Source organism: Schistocerca americana, chromosome 2, assembly GCF_021461395.2.
Source record: "Schistocerca americana isolate TAMUIC-IGC-003095 chromosome 2, iqSchAmer2.1, whole genome shotgun sequence".
Classification (NCBI taxonomy): Eukaryota; Metazoa; Arthropoda; class Insecta; order Orthoptera; family Acrididae; genus Schistocerca; species Schistocerca americana.
This window is the reverse complement of record NC_060120.1, coordinates 407,991,454-408,010,937: the sequence shown is the minus strand read 5'-3', so window position 1 is coordinate 408,010,937 and position 19,484 is coordinate 407,991,454. Positions and strand designations below refer to the sequence as shown.

The 19,484-nt window shown below is 44.8% G+C and overlaps 1 non-coding gene across 1 annotated transcript; it reads left to right on the top strand.

Moving 5' to 3' along the window:
* The first annotated feature begins 17,495 nt into the window (after nucleotides 1-17,495).
* Trnas-uga lies at nucleotides 17,496-17,570 on the top strand. The gene has a single exon. It is a non-coding gene; the product is annotated as a tRNA-Ser (tRNA).
* The last annotated feature ends 1,914 nt before the right edge of the window (nucleotides 17,571-19,484 follow it).

Here is a 19,484-nt window from a genome sequence, read left to right as displayed (position 1 = left end):
AACATATTGTTGACTTAAAGAGAGGGCAGTGGTATGTTCGATTTATACTCGTGGGTAATGTGTAGATCAACAAGCTGTGACATAGTCGTGAATACAAACAGTGATCCAGGTACCGTCAAATGTTTTTTTTTTTTTTTTTTTTTTTTTTTTTTTTAAATTCCAGTCTTTGATCACAATACAAAGTCCTTCGACGATGACCAGTTTTAGTACGTAATGACCGTCTTCCGACCTCAGTACTGATTTTCTGCTTCAGTTTACAGAGCCTTTTGTTTCCGTCGCAGGCCAGACATGGCACTAGTTTCACAAGCTGCGACATAGTCGCGAATACAGTGATCCAGGTATTGTCAATACCTGTCCCAGTGCTAGCAGTGACACGGCAAGTGTCCATAAAGGATAAGGAGTGTGTTAAAAGCATTGTCGGTTGCCTCGAAAGATCGAGATGAGAGACATGGTTATCGCAAGAGAATTTGAAGGAGAAGACGTTTGAAGAAACGCTACGTACGAGCTGGTGCCTCGCTTCACAAGTCTGTGGCACACCTTAGAGGTGCCAACCCCTGTGACTCTCAGAGTTTGGAATGTGCAGAATGGTCTTTATCAAAGGATGCACCTCAACCAGATGAAAACAGGCGATAATGACTATTTCTCGTTTTGTGAATTTTGTAAACTCTACCCTGGAGAATGCGTTTACAGGTGGGAGGCTCAGCCGTGTCGCAAATCGACCTATCACGCCAGAATTTTGTGTGCGCTTATCTTCGCCGTGGGGGCCGTGCACGGGTGGCTCCTAGCAGGTCTCTGGCGAATTCGATCTCTCTCTGACAATCGACTGAGGAGGCAGGTGATTCTTAGCAGGAAAGTTCGTTGGGTGTGCGGAGCACCTGGCGGTCCTGGATTGTTGGCTACGCTTTCGACGACGGGCGTGTGAGCCGCTTTCCGCCGTAGTTGGTGGTACAGCGGGAAGAGAGGCCTTTTCCAACGCAAAGAGCTGGTGCTGTAAACCGCCGTCTGTCCACACTCCTACTACTCTACGTGCTGCCACGGAACCGCAAGCTGCATGTTTACGTCTCTCCTTTAATGCCCAGTAATGAGTTGGAAATTGTTCTATTTAACAGTGCAACAGCACTGCAATTACGACATATTATGCCAGCCGAAAGGTGCACTTACTTGGTTAATGCTCGCCAACTGCGTGGTCCTCAGAGAAAAGTCAATACCTGCCAATTATCATCTTACTAATGAAATCACTTGATGTGTATGGAAAAGTTCAGCCTCCCATGGTAAAACTTCCATCTAATTAAATGCTTGCTGAAACTTTCTAGCCGATTATAGCTGTGTGCCAGACCGAGACTCGAACTCGGGACCTTTGCCTTTCGCGGGCAAGTGCTCTACCATCTGAGCTATCCAAGTACGACTCTCGCCCCGTCCTCACAGCTTTACTTCCGCCAGTACCTCGTCTCCTACGTTCCAAACTTCACAGAAGCTCTCCTATGAACCATGCAGAACTAGCACTCCTGGAAAGAAGGATATTGTGGAGACATGACTTGGCCACAGCATGGGGGATATTTTCACTCTGCAGCGGAGTTTGCGCTGATATGAAACTTCCTGGCAGATTAAAACTGTGTGCCGGACCGAGACTGAACTCGAGACCCTCACATTTCGCGGGCAAGTGCTCTACCATTTGAGATACCCAATCACGACTCACGCCTCCTCCTGCACGGTTCGCAGGTGAGCTTCTTTGAAGTTTGGAAGGTAGGAGACGAGGTACTGGCGAAAGTAAAGCTGTGAGGGCGGGGGGGGGGGGGGGGGCGTGAATTGTGCTTGGGTAGCTCAGATGGTTGAGCACTTGCCCGCTAAAGGCAATAATGAAGTATCTAACTTCACTCGATAATGTTTACGATAAACACGCTCCCAAATGGTTCAAATGGCTCTGAGTACTGTGGGACTTAACATCTGTGGTCATCAGTCCCTAGAACTTAGAACTACTTAAACCTAACTAACCTAAGGACAGCACAAACATCCATGCCCGCGGCAGGATTCGAACCTGCGACCGTAGCAGTCGCGCGGTTCCGGACTGCGCGCCTAGATTATTGTGGTGGTACTTGGTGACACTAGTGAATAAGGGCATACAACCTGATAGTCAATAAATTTTGCCATTGTGAACAGCTTTAAGTGTGTTCTGACTTTTGAAGTTGTATCCGCGTTCTTGCAGCCAGTCTTCTGAGTCTCTTGCAGTTCCGAAAGCTTGCTCCTGATATTTTGTAAAAAATTCATCTTCAAATTTCTTATTACGGTAGTTGTATCAGTTTTATCTTAAAACATTCTTCAATTTGATTGAAATGTTACTGCATGTGTCCACTTAAGGTTCAGTTGGGTGTTACTATGAGTATCTGTACATTATTACCAGAACTGCTAAAAGCTTCTAAGAGTTGTTTGATCTTCTTTAAAGACTATTCCGTTAATATTATGTAATTTTACTTTCAAATGCTCTGTAACACTTTTGACACTAAATGTAACTGGGTTTTCTCTTTTGATGCTAGTCAATTGTCAGGATGAGCATTACTGCAAAGGGCATTTGATTCTAAAACATTATGTCAGGGTGAAAAACACATGTGGGCAGGGTGGGTTCTTCCTTGGCTCGGGTATGAGGTTGAATGAAACAACATTTTTACAGAAGATAACTTTTATTGAAGATTTGTGCAACTGTTCCCTTACTCGATTGTTCTGGCTCGGAGAGCGGCAGCTGTGTCGTTTGCGAAGCCTTCTGGTGCGGCAGCGGCGGCGTCTGATTACGCCTGGCGGTGTGTATCTCGTGTCACCGTCTCGCCCAGTTAACTGGAGACGCGCATCGTGCTGTGGCCCGTTTAATTATTGAGAACGCAGTCGTGCATGGGACGGTGATACCTTGGATGTGGCGTCCCAGTGTTTCTCTTCTCTAAGCGGCCGCGTGTGTTGTGCGTCGGCCAGCGGAGCGGCGCGGCGCGGCGGGGGAAGGCCAGTGTCCCGGACTCGAACCACGGACTCCCGCTTGGCAGTCTTCGGCTGTCAGATCTTCATCACAGCTCACAGGTGACTGCTGATGTGAGGCCGTCTCCTTCCCGTCCTCACGAGTCACCCGGGTACGTAAAAATCAGACTTCAAATACCTTTTAACTTCTGTCTTCTGGCGCCGAGGCTGCTGCTTGCTATTCCATTAAAGCGGCTGTGTATGATGTAGTCTCTTCTTGCATGACGGTCTTCAGCAACGAAACTGACTGAAAATTACTGCTACTCTTCTCTTCTTCCTTCGTCTTGTCGGGCCCACTGCGTCTCGCGTATTTATTCACTTCAGCTCACTGGAGGTGAACGACTTCACGGTCATTGCCTCGTCTGTCACATTGAAAAGCTTCTCGAAGAATCTTCTTAACGTCGGTCATTGGCTCTTGGAATGTAGGCGAGGGCCTTTGCTCACATGTGACAACTGAGACACACGTGAGCCGGTCGGGCGATGCCCTGACGGCTGAATCGACAGCGTCCGCTATGTGGGGAGGGCGATGGCTTCTTCTGTCACATGAAAAGTTTCTCGAAGAATCTTCTTGACGTGAGCCGGTCGGGCGATGCCCTGACTGCTGAATCGACAGCTTCTCCTGAACGTGCTATGCTGACTTCCAAGCGCCGGCCGTTCCCACTGCTGCTTTGTCCGTTGTTTGCCAGTGTGTAATTCTTCTAAACTAAACTAAGTTTTTCATTTATTTTCTAATTTCTACTTCACATCGATTTCACTAATTTATTCACCTATCTTAAGTACCACTCAACAGCTCAATGCATTAATTAGTATTTGATAAATTTCATCACACTGAATGTTTGCCCTGCAATGCCCTTAATTTAGTAACTGGTACTTTCTGGTCCCTTTAATCCCACAAACCAACCAACCAACAAGTACCTACACCCTTTGTTTTTTGGGGGCCATCCTTTTAAATTTCCTGATTTAGGTGGATTTGTTTAATCTTAATTGACTGTAATTCAAATGTGCAATAACGAATGACGTTGAGTCCCCATTTGCTCAGGCCTTCCTTGTCCTGCCTCGTCAAAGCGTACTGAGGCATGTTACGCCGTATACGGTAAAATGTACAATTACACATCAGGTTACGTTAGCCTGACATGTTCCATTCATTAATGAACCACCTTAGACGGCATGAGTTGCACCTGTACGACGTGATCCAACAGTGAATGAAACACGTCAAGCTAACGTAAACAGATGTATTGTTATACATTTTAACATATACCGTGTCTTATTAAAGCTGTAACAGTCATCTGTCATATATGGAAATTGCGAAGTGCGTAACGTGTGCTCTGAGTAAACGTCTTATTTTTGATAAAAAAGAAAAAGAAAACATAAGATGACATCGAAAAGTCTGCCTAAACCGGTTGTCCGCGATAAATAAGTATTTATGCGGTCTTAGCTATAGGAAATTTCTTACCAAGTGAAACAGATCGCTCCTCCTCATTTCTCAACTTTAGTGTGTAGAAAGTTCCCTGTTCCACGGCATTCTGTCCCTGGGTCTATTGTTTGTGACGGAGATGGCATTTATTAGTATATGTGCGCTGTGCACTAGACTACCTTCCACTTTGTGCAGCGCGAAAGAGGGTATTAAGTGACGAAAATTGTGTGGGAGGGCGTACGTAGGACACCTGAAGTGTAAATACCATTACCTCAGTTTTCTTCATTTTTTTTTATGGATCCTGCCTGGAAACTACACTACTGGCCATTAAAATTTCTACACCACGAAGATGCAGCAACGTCTCGATCCCTGAGTCAACAGATGGGGACGTTTGCAAGACGAAAACCATGTGCACGAACAGTTCGTCGACGTTTGCAGCAGCATGTACTATCGGCTCGGGGACCATGGCTGCGGTTACCCTTGACGCTGCATCACAGACAGGAGCGCCTGCGATGGTGTACTCAACGACAAACCTGGGTGCACGAATGGCAAAACGTCATTTTTCGGGATGAATCCAGGTTCTGTTTACAGCATCATGAAGGTCGCATCCGTGTTTGGCGACATCGCGGGGAACACATTGGAAGCGTGTATTCGTCATCGTCATACTGGCGTATCACCTGGCGTGATGGTATGGGGTGCCATTGGTTACACGTCTCGGTCAGCTCTTGTTCGCATTGACAGCACTTTGAACAGTGGACGTTACATTTCAGATGTGTTACGACCTGTGGCTCTACCCTTCATTCGATATCTGTGAAACCTACATTTCAGCAGAATAATGCACGACCGCATGTTGCAGGTCCTGTACGGGCCTTTCTGGATACATAAACTGTTAGACTGCTGCCGTTGTCAGCACATTCGCCAGATCTCTCACCAATTGAAAAGTCTGGTCAATGGTGGCCGAGCAACTGGCACGTCACAATACGCCAGTCACTACTCTTGATGAACTCTGATATCGTGTTGAAGCTGCATGAGCAGCTGTAGCTGTACACGACATCCAAGCTCTGTTTGACTCAATGCCCAGGCATATCAAGGCCATTATTACGGCCAGAGGTGGTTGTTCTGAGCACTGATTTCTCTGGATCTATGCACCCAAACTGCGTGAAAAAGTAATCAAATGTCAGTTGTAGTATAATATATTTGTCCAATGAATACCCACTTATCATCTGCATTTCTTCTTGGTGTAGCTATTTTAATGGCCAGTAGTGTATTTGGACTGGTGGCAAACAACTCATAAGATTTACCAGCAACCGAAACGGTATACTATTTTAGCTGAATATAGGACGCGTGCTATCATAACTTTGAAAGCTATCACTGGCTCCGGACCGTAAGTTCCTATTCTAAAGTTGTATTTCGTCTCAGTTACCAAGTCTTTCAGCTTGTGAGGAGCCCCATAGACTGGCAGGCAGATGATGGCAGAGATACTGGCTATTAGCACGAATCCTGTTATGAGGCCACCAGAGAATGAGCGCTGTCGCGCGTGGGAGTCGCGTGTCGCGGCGGCCACTCTGGGTCAGCGGAGAGGCGCCGCTCGCCAGTGATCAGCCGGCGCCGCCGCCGGCGCCGGCACCGGCGCCTGCGTCGGTGAGTGACAGAGGAGGCGACATCGGCGGCGGCGGCGGCGGCGGCAGCGGAGGCGGCCGCTTTGAGGCGCGCCGGCCTGCCGACCGGCTCCTGTGATGACGCAGCCCACAATGGCTCTTGTTTGCTCAGCGCCGTCCGCCGGGAACAAAGGACTTCTAATTAGAACACCCGTGGGCGGCCGGCCTGCGGGACTGGGCGCGGCGCTGCGCGGTCTTCCTCGCGAAACTGAATATCCGGGCCGGCGCGCCGCTCTACGGGCGCGGCTATAGTCTCTGCGTGGCACGAGGCGCGTCGCGCCAGCGCTAATTAACGGGGCGATGGCCGCCCGCTGGGACAGCTAGTGGGCGCCAGATTGCACAACTTGACGATCGTCTTACGGCTCTAGGAAAGTCTACGATACTCCTGTCAGATTAAACACGTTTACTTCGCTGGGACTCAAACCTGGAGCCTTGCGTTTCTCTTACAGACTGAGCTATCCAGACACAACTCAAGACTCGATTTCCCAGCCAACGGTCCCAGTGTCCAGTACCTAATTTCTAAAATTTTGGATACCGGAAGGCACCTCTTCAATCATACAACACTCTTCCTTCCAACCCCTCCCTCCACCTTTTGAACCATAAAAACCACAAGTTTCGATTTTTCAAAACTTCTGACAAAAGTGTTCTAAACTTACGTTTTTCAGACATAATTTCTTATAGACCTCCTATTAACCTTCACGTGTCACGGACCCAAAATGTCGTTAGAAGCTCCCTCCAGAAATACCGAGGTATACTGCCTCTATGATGTTAATGTGGTCTTCAGTCAGCTCTCCAACCACCCTATCCTGTGCAAGTCTCTTCATCTCCGAGTAACTACTACAACCTACATCCTTCTGAATCTGCTTAGTCTATTCGTGTTTTGGTGTCTATAATTTTTACCTTCCACGCTTCCCTCCACTATTCATTTGGTGGTCCCATGATGCCTCAGAACGTGTCCTATCAAACAGTCCCTTCTTCCAGTTAAGCTGTGACACAAATTCCGCTTCTCCCCAATTGTATTCAGTACCTACTCATTAGTTACGTTATCTACCCATCTAATCTTTAGCATTTTTATGTAGCACCACATTTCAAAAACTGCTATTTACGTCTAAAATGCTTATCGTCCATGTTTCACGACCATACAAATACTTCCAGAAAAGACTTCCTGACACTTAAATCTACAATCGATGTTAACAAATTTCCGTTCTTCAGAAACGCTTTCCTTGCCACCGCCAGTCTACGTTTCATATTCTCCCTACTTCGACCATTCTCAGGAACTGCCCAAGTAGCAAAACTCACCCACTATTTTAAGTGTCTCCTTTCCTAATCTAATTCCCTCAGCATCACCTGATTTAAATCGACTACATTCGATTATCCTCGTTTTGCTTTTGTTGATGTTCATCTTATATCCTCCTTTCAAGACACTGTTCATTCCGTTCAACTGCTCTTCCAAGTCCTTTACTGTCTCTGACAGCATTACGGTATCATCGGCAAACCTCAAGGGTTTTACTTCTTCTTCCTCAATTTTAAGTCCTACTCCAAATATTCCTTTGGTTTCGTTTACTGCATGCTCAGTGTACAAATTGAATAACATTGGGGTAGGCAGCAACCCTGTCTCACTTCCTTCTCAACCACTGCTTTCATTTCCCTCTCATCGACTCTTTACAATTGCATTCTAATTACTCCTAAACTATAAGTAGCCTTTCGCTTCCTGTATTTTACCCTATTTCAGTCAACATTGTCAAAAGCTTTCTCTCTAAGTCTACAAATACTATAAAGGTACGTTTGCCTTTCCTTAACCCAGCTTCTAAGTCTAACATAAGTCCTACATTTCTGCGTAATCCAAACTGATCTTCCCCGAAGTCGGCTTCTACCACACTTCGCTTTCGTTTGTAAAGAATTCGTGTTAGTATTTTGCAACCGTGTCTTATTAAACTGACAGCGTGGTAAATTTCGCGTCTGCTTTCTTTGGAGTTGAAATTGTTACATTCTTCTTGAAGTCTGACGATATTTAGCCTGTCTCATACACTTGCCCATGAGATGGAACAGTTTGGTCATGGCTGGCCCTCCCAATGCTATCAGTAGTTCTAACGGAACGTTATGTACTCCCGGGGTCTTGTTTCTACTTAGGTCTTTCAGTGCTCTGTCAAATTCTTCGGTCACTGTCATACCTCCCATCTCATCTTTATCTACGTCCTCTTCCAGTTCCATAACATTCCCCTCAAGTGGATCGCCGTTGTATAGACCCTCTGTATACTCCTTCAACATTTATGCTTTTCCTTCTTTGCTTAGGATCGGTTTTCCATCTGAGCACTTGATATTCGTACAGGTGGTTCTCTTTTCTCCAAAGGTCTCTTTAATTTTTCTGTAGGCGGCATCTGTCTTAACTCTAGTGATATATGGTTCTACATCCGTACATTTGTGCTCTAGCCATTTCCGCTTAGCAGTTTTGCACTTCCTGTCGACCTCATATTTTAGGTGTTTGTATTCCTTTTCGCATTTACTGCATTCTTATATTTTCTCCTTTCATCAATTAAATGCAATATCGCTTCTGTTACCCAAGGATTTTTGCTAGCCCTCTTCTTTTTACCTACTTGATCCTCTGCTGGCTTCACTATTTCATCTCTAAAAGTTATCCCTTCTTCTTGTGCTCTATTCCTTTTCCCTGTTGTTGTCAATCGCTCCCCAATGCTCCCTCAGAAACTCTCTACAACCTCTAGTTCTTTCAGTTTATCCAGGTCTCATCTCCTTAAATTTCTACCTTTCTGTAGTTTCTTCAGTTTTAATCTATAGTTCATAACCAGTAAACTGTTTTCTGAGTCCATGTCTGCCCCTGGAAATGTCTTAAACTCTAAAACCTGGTTCCTAGCTCTCTGTGTTACCATTATACGATCAATCTGAAACCTTCCGGTGTCTCCAGGTCTCTTTCACGTATACAACCTTCTTTCATGATTCTTAAACCAAGCGATCATTAAGTAATGCTCTGTGCAAAATTCTACCAGGTGGCTTCCTGTTTCATTCCTTACCCCCACTTCGTATTCACCTACTACTTTTCCTTCTCTTCCTTTTCGTACTGTCGAATTCCAGTCCCCGGAGACTATTAAATTTTCGTCTCCCTTAACTATTTGAGTAATTTATCTCATCATTCATTTCTTCAGTATCTTCATCTTCTACGGAGTTAGTTGTTATATAAACTTATGCTGCTGTGGTGGTCGTGGGCTTAGTGTCTATCTTGGCTACACTAATTCTTTCACTATGCTATTCGTAGTACCTTATCCGCGTTCCACTTTTTTTATTCATTATTAAGCCTACTCCTGCATTATCCCTACTTGATTTTGTATTTATAACCACATATTCACATGACCAGAAGTCCTGTTCCTCCTGCCACCAAACTTCACTAATTCCCACTATATCTAACTTTAACCCATCCATTTCCCTTCTTAAATTTTCTAGCCTGCCTGTCCGATTAAGGGATCTGACATTCCACGTTCTGATCCGTAGACAGCCAGTTCTGTTTTTTCCTGATAACGACATCCTCTTGAGCAGTGCCCGCTTGGAGATCCGAATGGGGGACTATTTTGCCTCCGGAACATTTAACCCAAGAGGACGCCATCATCATGTAACCATACAGTAAGGCTGCATGCCTTCGGGAAAAATTACAGCTGTAGGTTCCCCTTGCGTTTAGACGTTCACAGTACAAGCACAGCAGTGTTGTTTTGTTTGATGTTACAAGGCCAGTTCAGTCATTCATCCAGACTGTTGCCCCTGAAACTATTGAAAAGGCTGCTGCCCCTCTTCAGGAACCACACGTTTGTCTGGCCCCTCAACAGATACTTTCCGTTGTGGTTGCACCTGAGACACGGAAGCCTCCTCACTCCCCACCAACGGCAAGGAGTGGGTGGGCGGGAGGGGGGGGCAAGGGGTTCTTTGCCATCCATACCTACGAAAATGTAGTCGGTGGAAGATTTTTTGGAGGAGCTTACCTCTCGATTATGTCCCATAAATGTTCCATGGGATTCACGTCGGGCGATCAGGATGGCCAATTCATTTGCTCGAATTATCCAGAATGTTCTTCAAACTAATAGCGAACATTTGTGGCCTGGTGACGTGGCGCATCGTCATCCATAAAAATTCCATCGTTGTTTGGTAACATGAAGTCCATGAATGGCTGCAATCGGTCTCCGAGTAGCTGAACATGCAGTCAATGAGCGGTTCTGTTGGACCAAAGGAACCAATATATTCCATGTAAATGCAGCCGACAGCATTACGGAGCAGTGACCTGCATTCTCGCAGACGTTTCGGCAAATGTATGTAATAGAAGGTAACCTGATATTTTATTTAGTTCTTTGCATCACGCAGCTAGAGTCGGCCCAATAGATTCAGCTCATCACGTGATTGTTAAACAACGTGCATGTTTCGAAGCATTTCCGGGAAGTCCAAAATACACAAAGATGAAAAAAAAATTTACAATTTGTAATGAAAACCGTGATTTTGTGACTGATATCTTATTAGAAATAAAACGAGGTGTATTTCTCACAGGAATGACTATTACAAATGTGTTAATTGGTATGTATTTGATAAATTTTATATTTAAATGATATAGGTATTCGAACTGAACAGAATAAAAACGGAAAAATTTAACCGAAATGAGACTCGAACCAGTCGTTACCGGTCTCACGTTACTGATTGTTACGTCATTATGTATTTTACGCTTCACGGAAATACTCGTAGAACATGTTACCTTGTTTAAATATCTTCCGACCGTACTTTCTGGTACTGAAGTACTCGAAAAACTTCAAAGACGATTTCTTCAAGAATTCGTGAGAGTTGCATCGAACTGCTTCGTGTGATGGATGTTTGACTTCTGAACTTCACGTACCACAAACATAAAATATTACAAAACTACGACTGCCTTATGGTCTCCTTGTAAGGTGAGGTCTAAGGAGGGGACTTACGAAGAAAAATTGAGACCACCTGTGAGGATACCATATCCTCTCACTTCGAGGTATTCGTTATTATTTGTATACTTGCTGTAAATTTATTGACTAACGTCTTTGCAGATTACTTATTACCTTACTGTAGCTACCGCTGGATTAGCTGAGTTTAGCATTTCGAAGTAATCGTTGCACCCTGATACAGTGCCTGCTGCTGCTTCGGCATGCGTTTGACGTTGCGGACCGGGAACTGAGTTCAGTACAAATAGTGTGTACGAGCCGGCGTTCGTTGCTCGGTCTCCCTTGTGAGCGTGGTTTTGAGTTAATTAAGCGCGCCGTTTACTGACAACCATAAAGTTTCAGGATGAAGAGTTGGACGTCTTGCAGGGGCATGCGGAGTGTAGCTGAAACTGACTGCAGTTATTTGAAACATGTCATAATTTCGGTAATAAATCTTACTGTTCTCAGTCGAACAGGTCATTGCCTCCTAAAAGTTACCAGCAAGAGAGAATAAATTATTATAGCATGAATTTGAGAGAAGAGAGACAGCTCCAATTAATATGACATACCATCCGGTCTTATAACAACGTTCGTAGGATTCTGTGCACCTGGAAAACCCATTCGAGAATGTAAAATAGAGCGATATATTCGAAATTCGGAGAAGAATAAAAGTAAACTATAGGGAAATACGGATAATATACAGAATGTAGAAAAACCGAGAGGGAGATATAAGAATGGAAGAAAAAGAACGGAGTGATCTGATTCAAAATTGTATAGACGGGGATATAGCCTTTCACCCGCACTGTTCAATATGTACATCGAAGACGCAATTACGAAAATAATAGAAAGTGTCATGAGTGGGACTGAAATTAGATAAGATTCGCTGACGACTTTGCTACCCTCACGGAAAGAGAAGAAGAATTGCAGGATGTGTTGAACATAATGAACAATCTAATCATTACAACAAACAGATTGAGAATAAACCGGGAAAAGTAATGAGAAGTAGCAGAACTGAGAACAGCGAGTAAGTCAAAATCAAAACTGGTGGTTACGAAGTGGATGGAGTTGAGGAAATCTGCTGCCTTGGAAGCAAAGTAACCATGATGGAAGAAAAAAGGACATGAAAAACAGTCTACGACAGACAAAGAGGACATTCCTGGCCAGGAGAGATTTACTGGTATGAAGCAAAGAACTTAAGTTGAGGAAGAAATGACTAAAAATGTAGGTTTGGAGCTCAGTGTTGTATGATAGTTTATTATCGGCGGTGGGAAAGTAGAAACAGAAGAGAGCTGAAGCGTTAGAGATTTTGTGCTATCAAAAAATGTGGAAAATTAGGTGGACTGTTAAGATGAGGAATGTATTGGTTCTCCACAGAATCGGCGAAGAATGGAAGAATATACGGGAAGCACACATGAGAGGTGGACAGGATGGATGGAAATATATTAAGACATCAGGGACATTAGGTAGACGTAGATAGTAAAACTGTGGAGGAAAACATTGGAATACATCCAGCAAATAAGTCAGCACGTAGGGTGCAAGTGGTGCTCTGAGATCAAGAGGATCGCATGAGAGAGGAATTCGTGGGCGACCGCATAGAACCAGAAACTGCCCATATGCAGTATTTTACTAGATTTGCTTCCCTTAAATGCGACGTGCCCTAACCTTCGTCCATTATTTGACCTGACTTACCCAGCTCGTAACAGGTAGATCTATAGTTCAACGTGGACTCCGGACCACGGAGCAACTTGGTGTTCATCACACTAATAAATCATTGTTTAAGGTGAAGGAAGTGGTAAATGACAAAAGAATCCTTGGAACGACTGTGATTCAACGCCTGGATCTTTATGTCTGTAGCCTGGCATATATGCAATGAAACGTCAAGCCACATGAAACAGAAGAACTTAATGTAGTAAAAAAACCGCATCGTAGAGAGAGATTAAACCGATCAACAGGAAGTGTGTAATCTGTGTAATAAACAGTCTTCCTTAAGTTGGACAGCTTTGAATCTGCACTCTCAAGGCTTGAATCTTTGCATGAGCACGTGACATATCAACATGAATTCACGCACACAAGTTATTGCTCAAACTTACATTGGTTACACTTGGACCTGTTCACCTGACAACAGACACTTATACGTTTATCGATATATTCGCAATGACATATCCAAATAGAATAATTCGCACCGATCAGATCTGTGTCCCTGGCTTGTCTACTCATCATGTAGTATGCATGACTAAATTGTTGCAATGTCCAAAGGAAAAACAACGAATGGTGACTTTGTGATTTTAGGCGCATGAATATGTCTGAGTTTACAGCTTGTGTCTACGACATTTCTTGGCAGAAAACGGCAGGAAGTAACTCTGACATAAATAATGAAGTATCTAACTTCACTCGATAATGTTTACGATAAACACGCTCCCAAATGGTTCAAATGGCTCTGAGCACTATGGGACTTAACATCTGAGGTCATCAGTCCCCTAGAACTTAGGACTACTTAAACCTAACTAACCTAAGGACATCACACACATCCATGCCCGAGGCAGGATTCCAACCTGCGACCGTAGCAGTCTCGCGGTTCCGGACTGACGCGCCTAGAACCGCACGGCCACCACGGCCGGCTAACACGCTCCCCTAACCACAGTCAGAGCAAGGACAAAACCTGCACCATGGCTTACAGAGCCACTCAAACTCCTTAGGAGTGTCGGAGATGCACCACACAGGACATACAAACGGCACCCGACCTCTGATAATCATCTCAGCTACAATAAAGAGATGGGGCCCCTCCACGCCCGCACCAACGTGGTGACCAGACCAAAAGTTCTACTGTCACCTCCGTCAACATGTTAGTTATCTAATAGGTGGATCATGGGATGCTGGGCTGTGATACTATCCGGGCGTTTGAGTAAGTTTACGCATTAACACGGTCCATCAGGTGATAGATAGTAGACGAAACGCGAGTGAGGGTAGCGATGTGAAGAGCAGAGGGAAAAAGTTGCAAGGCTTGTGCCGTGGGGAAAAAAAACCTGTGCGACAGTGGGATGGGTAGTAAGAGCAGTAGCTTGTCTGCATGCAGTGTACGGTACGACTTTCCTCCGTGGTGCCAGTTATTCGGCAGTGTGTTCCAGCTGGATATCCAGTAATGGCGTCTGATTAATAGGGGCTCACCTGTACCGTTGTGTTGGCGTGTGCTTGGCCATAGATGTTAGGTCCTTACAAATATGTCTTTTGGTCTTTTATGTTTCCATCTATGGTTGTAACCGTAGTTCCCCAGATTCAGAATAAACGGGTTCTGCGACAGCGTATCCCCAGACAGGAGTTGCGTACGTCATCAGGGGTCGAATAAGTGTTATATACATGGACCTCGACAGCCTTCTGTACAGTGTGCTACGCCTGTTGAGCATAGGGTAGAGCTGTTTGAGTCTCGCGCTAGATCGGTTGGTCATGTGTTGTATGTGGTCCCCCCAGAGTAATTTCCGGTCCAGCCAGACACCGAGGTATTTGACTTTCTCACGGAAGCGTATTGGGCGTGCATGTAGAGTTATTGGTCTGCAGTATCGGTGTTTGCGCAGTTGCTTCGGTCTTCTAGTGAACAGAACGGTTTCGCACTTGTCGACGTTTACTCTAACACGCCATTTCTCCAACCAAGGCTCAGCTGCTCTGAATGCAGTCTGTAAGCGTGACGTAATGTTTGATGGTTTTCAATCTTGCGCGAGGATGGCTGTGCCATCCGCGTAGATTACCATCATTGTGTTGTGTGTGGTTGGGAGATCGTTTATGTAGAGGTTAAACGGTAGGGGACCTAGGATGCTTCCTTGGGGTACTCCGGCGTGTATCAGGTATGCCACCCGCTAACTGAAGTCTTTCACAAACCCATCAGCTTGTGAAAAAACCCTAGAGGTCTACGAATAGACAAAGCCAAATCTGCAACTAAAACCGATGTTCCTGTTGAAGATCTAAATGAGCATTTCGCCACACCGATATCTTTACCTAACAGCGCACAAGAGTGCAAACCATCGAGTCCTCTAAAGTGTTAGTGGCTCAAGCCAGTAAGCCCTAACATAGTCAGGAAGTCAACTTCGCAGATTCTTTTTGTAGATCACGATAAACATAAATTAACGATTTAAAATTGAAGATTTTAATTACTGTTCGTGTCACGACAGCTGCAGGACACAATGATGTAGCAGTGTAGATGATCAATATCTTCGTCGATTCTCTCCTTCCTTGTTGCGGAGGTCCTACAGCTATCGCCACATCCCATATTTCTGTCATCAAGTTTCTCAGCATTCTTCCTTATCCTCTCCCAAGCCTCTTCTCTCCATCGCTTCTTCGATACCACTCAGCCACGCTTTACGTGGCATGGCTCTGCTTCTCCTTCCAGGAGTTTGCCAAGAAATTACTATCACGTCCCATCTGTCTTCAACCATTGTTTTGATATGCCCAAACCATCCTAGCTGTGTTTCTTCTATTTTATCCGTAATACTATAATGAGTCTTTCTCTTAGTTCCTTATCTCTTACACAGGCTCCTCTCAAGTGGTCCATTTCTAAAGCTCTAAGTATCTTTTTCATTTCTTTCTGTGATTTCTCACGAGTCACTCACATAGGTTGTTTTTGGTTCTACGATGGATTTGTGTACATGAATTTAACCTTTAAATTCATTTCTGATGACCAAAGTACAGGGTTTAAAGTTTAGATAGCCGCCCTTCCCTGCCTGACCAGTTGTTGGATCTATCATATCTTCAATCACGTGATGGGGTATTGTCCAGGTACTTAAACTATTTTCACACTTCACTAAGACGTCCGTCAACGTCCAGGGTACTTCCCTCTTCTACGCAACAAAGATATTCCGTCTTACCAAAGTTAATTTTCAAACCCCATTTCTTACAATCTTCCGGCAGCTTCCTGAGCGTGTAAGATATGTCCCGTTCACCGGTTGGTGCATCGACGAAATCATGAGCATATAAGCGTATGTACGTACTGACTTAAATGGACATTCAGCCACCAGAACAGCCATCTGAGCACCCACCCGTGAGAACTTCTTAAATGTTTCCAAATGCGTAACTAGAAATTTGATGCGGATTGATTTGTACAGAACTGTTTTAAATATATCTGCAAAATGATAGAACAAATGATGGTCCACTAAAAAATTGTAACTCGTTAACTTATCTCTTTGGAAAATAACTCAGTAAAACATTTAATAACTTCACAGGTGAAGTAACATTTGTGGGTTTACCTATCTATGCAAATATTACTTTCACTTATGGTTTTGTGAGTCAGAGAGGACAGAACCTTGTCTGAAACAGCCCTGTGAGCATTACTATTTCAGTATATAACTACCGTGGAAGGAAGAATACCCCAATTCATATGCAGGGCAATCCAGCTGTCCCCTACCGATGTCGTTTATGCAACGCGACAAGTTATATCTAGCCTTCAGAAACCACGCAACAGATTTTCATACTCTCTTGCTTGCTACACACGAAGTATCAGTCCCACAGAAAACAATGAACAGGTTATTTTGTAGGAAATTAAATGAAATTAAAATATGAACTGGGAGACGTTTTCGTTAGAGGCCGTTTTCAAGAGAAACGTACGAAAGTGACGTTGAAACGCACCGCCGCTCCCACGTTCATCTCCAGCCGGTCAGTATTTCTAGTATGTTTTTCATGGCACTCCCTCCTACCACTCTACAAAAATTGGCTACTGCATATATTATTTCCTATATTCGATCATTAGATCTACATTGACGGGCCTCCTTACACCGCTGACTTAGCCGAGCACTTACAGATTGTAAAACTGACGAATTTTAATAGCTTACAACTACGTCGTCGTATTCGTCAGGTCTTCTGACTAAGAAATTACTGTACAGAATGAGATTTTTCACTCTGCAGCGGAGTGTGCGCTGATATGAAACTGTCCTGGCAGATTAAAACTGTGTGCCGGACCGAGACTCTAACTCGGGACCTTTTCCATTCGCGGGCAAGTGCTCTGCCAAGTGAGCTACCCAAGCACAACTCACGCCCCGTCCTCACAGCTTTACTTCTGCCAGTACCTCGTCTCCTGCCTTCCAAACTTTACAGAAGCTGTCCTGCGAATCCTGCAGAACTATCACTCCCGAAAGAAAGGATATTGCGGAGACATGGCTTAGCCACAGGTACTGGCAGAAGTAAAGCTGTGAGGACGGGGTGTGAGTCGTGCTTGGGTAGCTCAGGTGGTAGAGCACTTGCCCGCGAAGGACAAAGGTCTCGAGTTAGAGTCTCGGTTCAGCACACAGTTTTAATCTGCCAGGACAGTTTCATATCAGCGCACTCTCCGCTGCAGAGTGAAAATCTCATTCTGGAAACATCCCCCAGGCTGTGGCTAAGCCATGTCTCCGCAATATCCTTTCTTTCGAGAGTGCTAGTTCTGCAGGGTTCGCAGGACAGCTTCTGTAAAGTTTGGAAGGTAGGAGACGAGGTACTGGCAGAAGTAAAGCTGTGAGGACGGGGCGTGAGTCGTGCTTGGGTAGCTCAGTTGGTAGAGCACTTGCCCGTGAAAGGCAAAGGTCCCGAGTTCGAGTCTCGGTCCGGCACACAGTTTTAATCTGCCAGGACAGTTTCAAGAGTTTACTGTGTTTGCATAGGTTAAGTCTGGATCGAATTGGCAACGTAATTAGTTTTAGCGTGAATTCTTCAAAATTCCCTTTTCTTCCGTGACTTCCACGGGAATGTTCAGACTAATAATATTATCGAAATAGCCAACTATGCTCCTGGCGTAATAGCCCAGTCATTAGAGAGCAGAGGAAGTCAATACCGGGAACAATTCATATAGTCGGAAATTATGCTACAGGGGTAGATGGGAGTGGCCCGAACGACACACTAGAAATCCCAAATGATCAGCTATGAGTGTGGGGCTGGAGGTGCATTTGAAAGGCACTTACGTACGTTTTTGATGAACAACTCATAAATCGTGGCCTCCAGCGGAAACGAATTCCAATACAAAAATTAACTACATGTATCTTTCTGGAAATTAACTCAATACACTATTTTAGTAATTTCACTGGTAAAGTAACATTTCTTGTGTTTCCCTAACTGTGTAAATATTCCTTTCACTTACGGGTCTGTGAGTTACGGAGGAGAGAATACTGTCTGAGACACCCTTGTATTCATTACTATTTAAGTGTGTAAGTACGATGTGGGAAGAGACAGACTGCTGCTTACCGTAAAGATGACACGTCTAATTGCCGACAGGCACGATTAAAAGACACTCACAAACAGCTTGTGGTCATAGCCTATGTCAGTAAAGAGGGACACACACACAAAATTCATACACACACACACACACACACACACACACACACACACACACACACACACACACACATGAGCAAGTACATCTCACGCACACACGACCGCCAACCCAGCATCTCGGGCGTGGAGTCTCCATGTTTGATCAGTGTATAGCTACAGTTTTTTCAACAATTTTTTCTGTAGAACTAATAATTTGCTCGTAGTGAGAGGCAGAATATCAAAATCTTGTGGGTAGGTTTTGAAGGGCAGATATAAAATTCTGGGTTGCATAAAACGACTTCGGTAGAGGCAACTGGGTCATCTGTGTGACACCCATAATGTCACTGTTCTGCAACTAGTGTTAATCATCACGCGATGATGTACAACTGAGAGCCACATCCATTACTAAATTACAACTGGAAGCTACGACCTCCACAGCACGAGGCAGGCGGCCACCCTGACACCACGGATGGTTTCGGCGCCAGCGTGTACTTTGCCGCTTGGCGCTCGCCATGCCGTCCGTTCGCAGGTGGCGCCGTGCGCGCTGCCGCGGCCACCGTAATCCGATAAACGCTCGCCCGGTTCTGGTCGGACCTCAATATTGGCGCCAAAATGAACGCAGATCAAAGCGCTCGGCAAGACACTTCGATAATGACGTTAAATTATTCACGTGCGAAGCTAATCAGTATCGCAAATAACTTGCTTACACAAACGAGGTTTCGGTGGCCGGGACGCAGATTTTGCGGTACCCTTTGCAAACTTTCAATAAGCCAAACTAGGCGCTAGTTTTCTAAGTGACCACACTAAACACATTCGGCTTCGCAAAGTTTTATTTCCTTAGTCGTACCTCAGTTGATTAGTAAGGCCTAAGAACTGAATGATATACGTTCCCCTCATTTCACCGAATTTATTACTCATGAAGAATTAACTCGTTGGGTGGGAACAGCGCATGTGAAGTATCACTTCGCCTCCGTCTCTTTCGTCGCTACATTTCCTTGATTGCAAGCTGTTTATACATAACTGTGTTACTTAAGCCCCACCTTCTAAACAGTGCAAAAATAAATGCATGCTTACTTATAAGACAGACGCAGCGAAAGTGAGAGTTTACATGCGTTAACGTTGAACTTAACCCGCACAGAAGGACGAAAGTACGCATTCAGTCCAGTAATACGTAACACTCGAAATTCTATGGCGGTGGTCACAACGATGACGTCATAC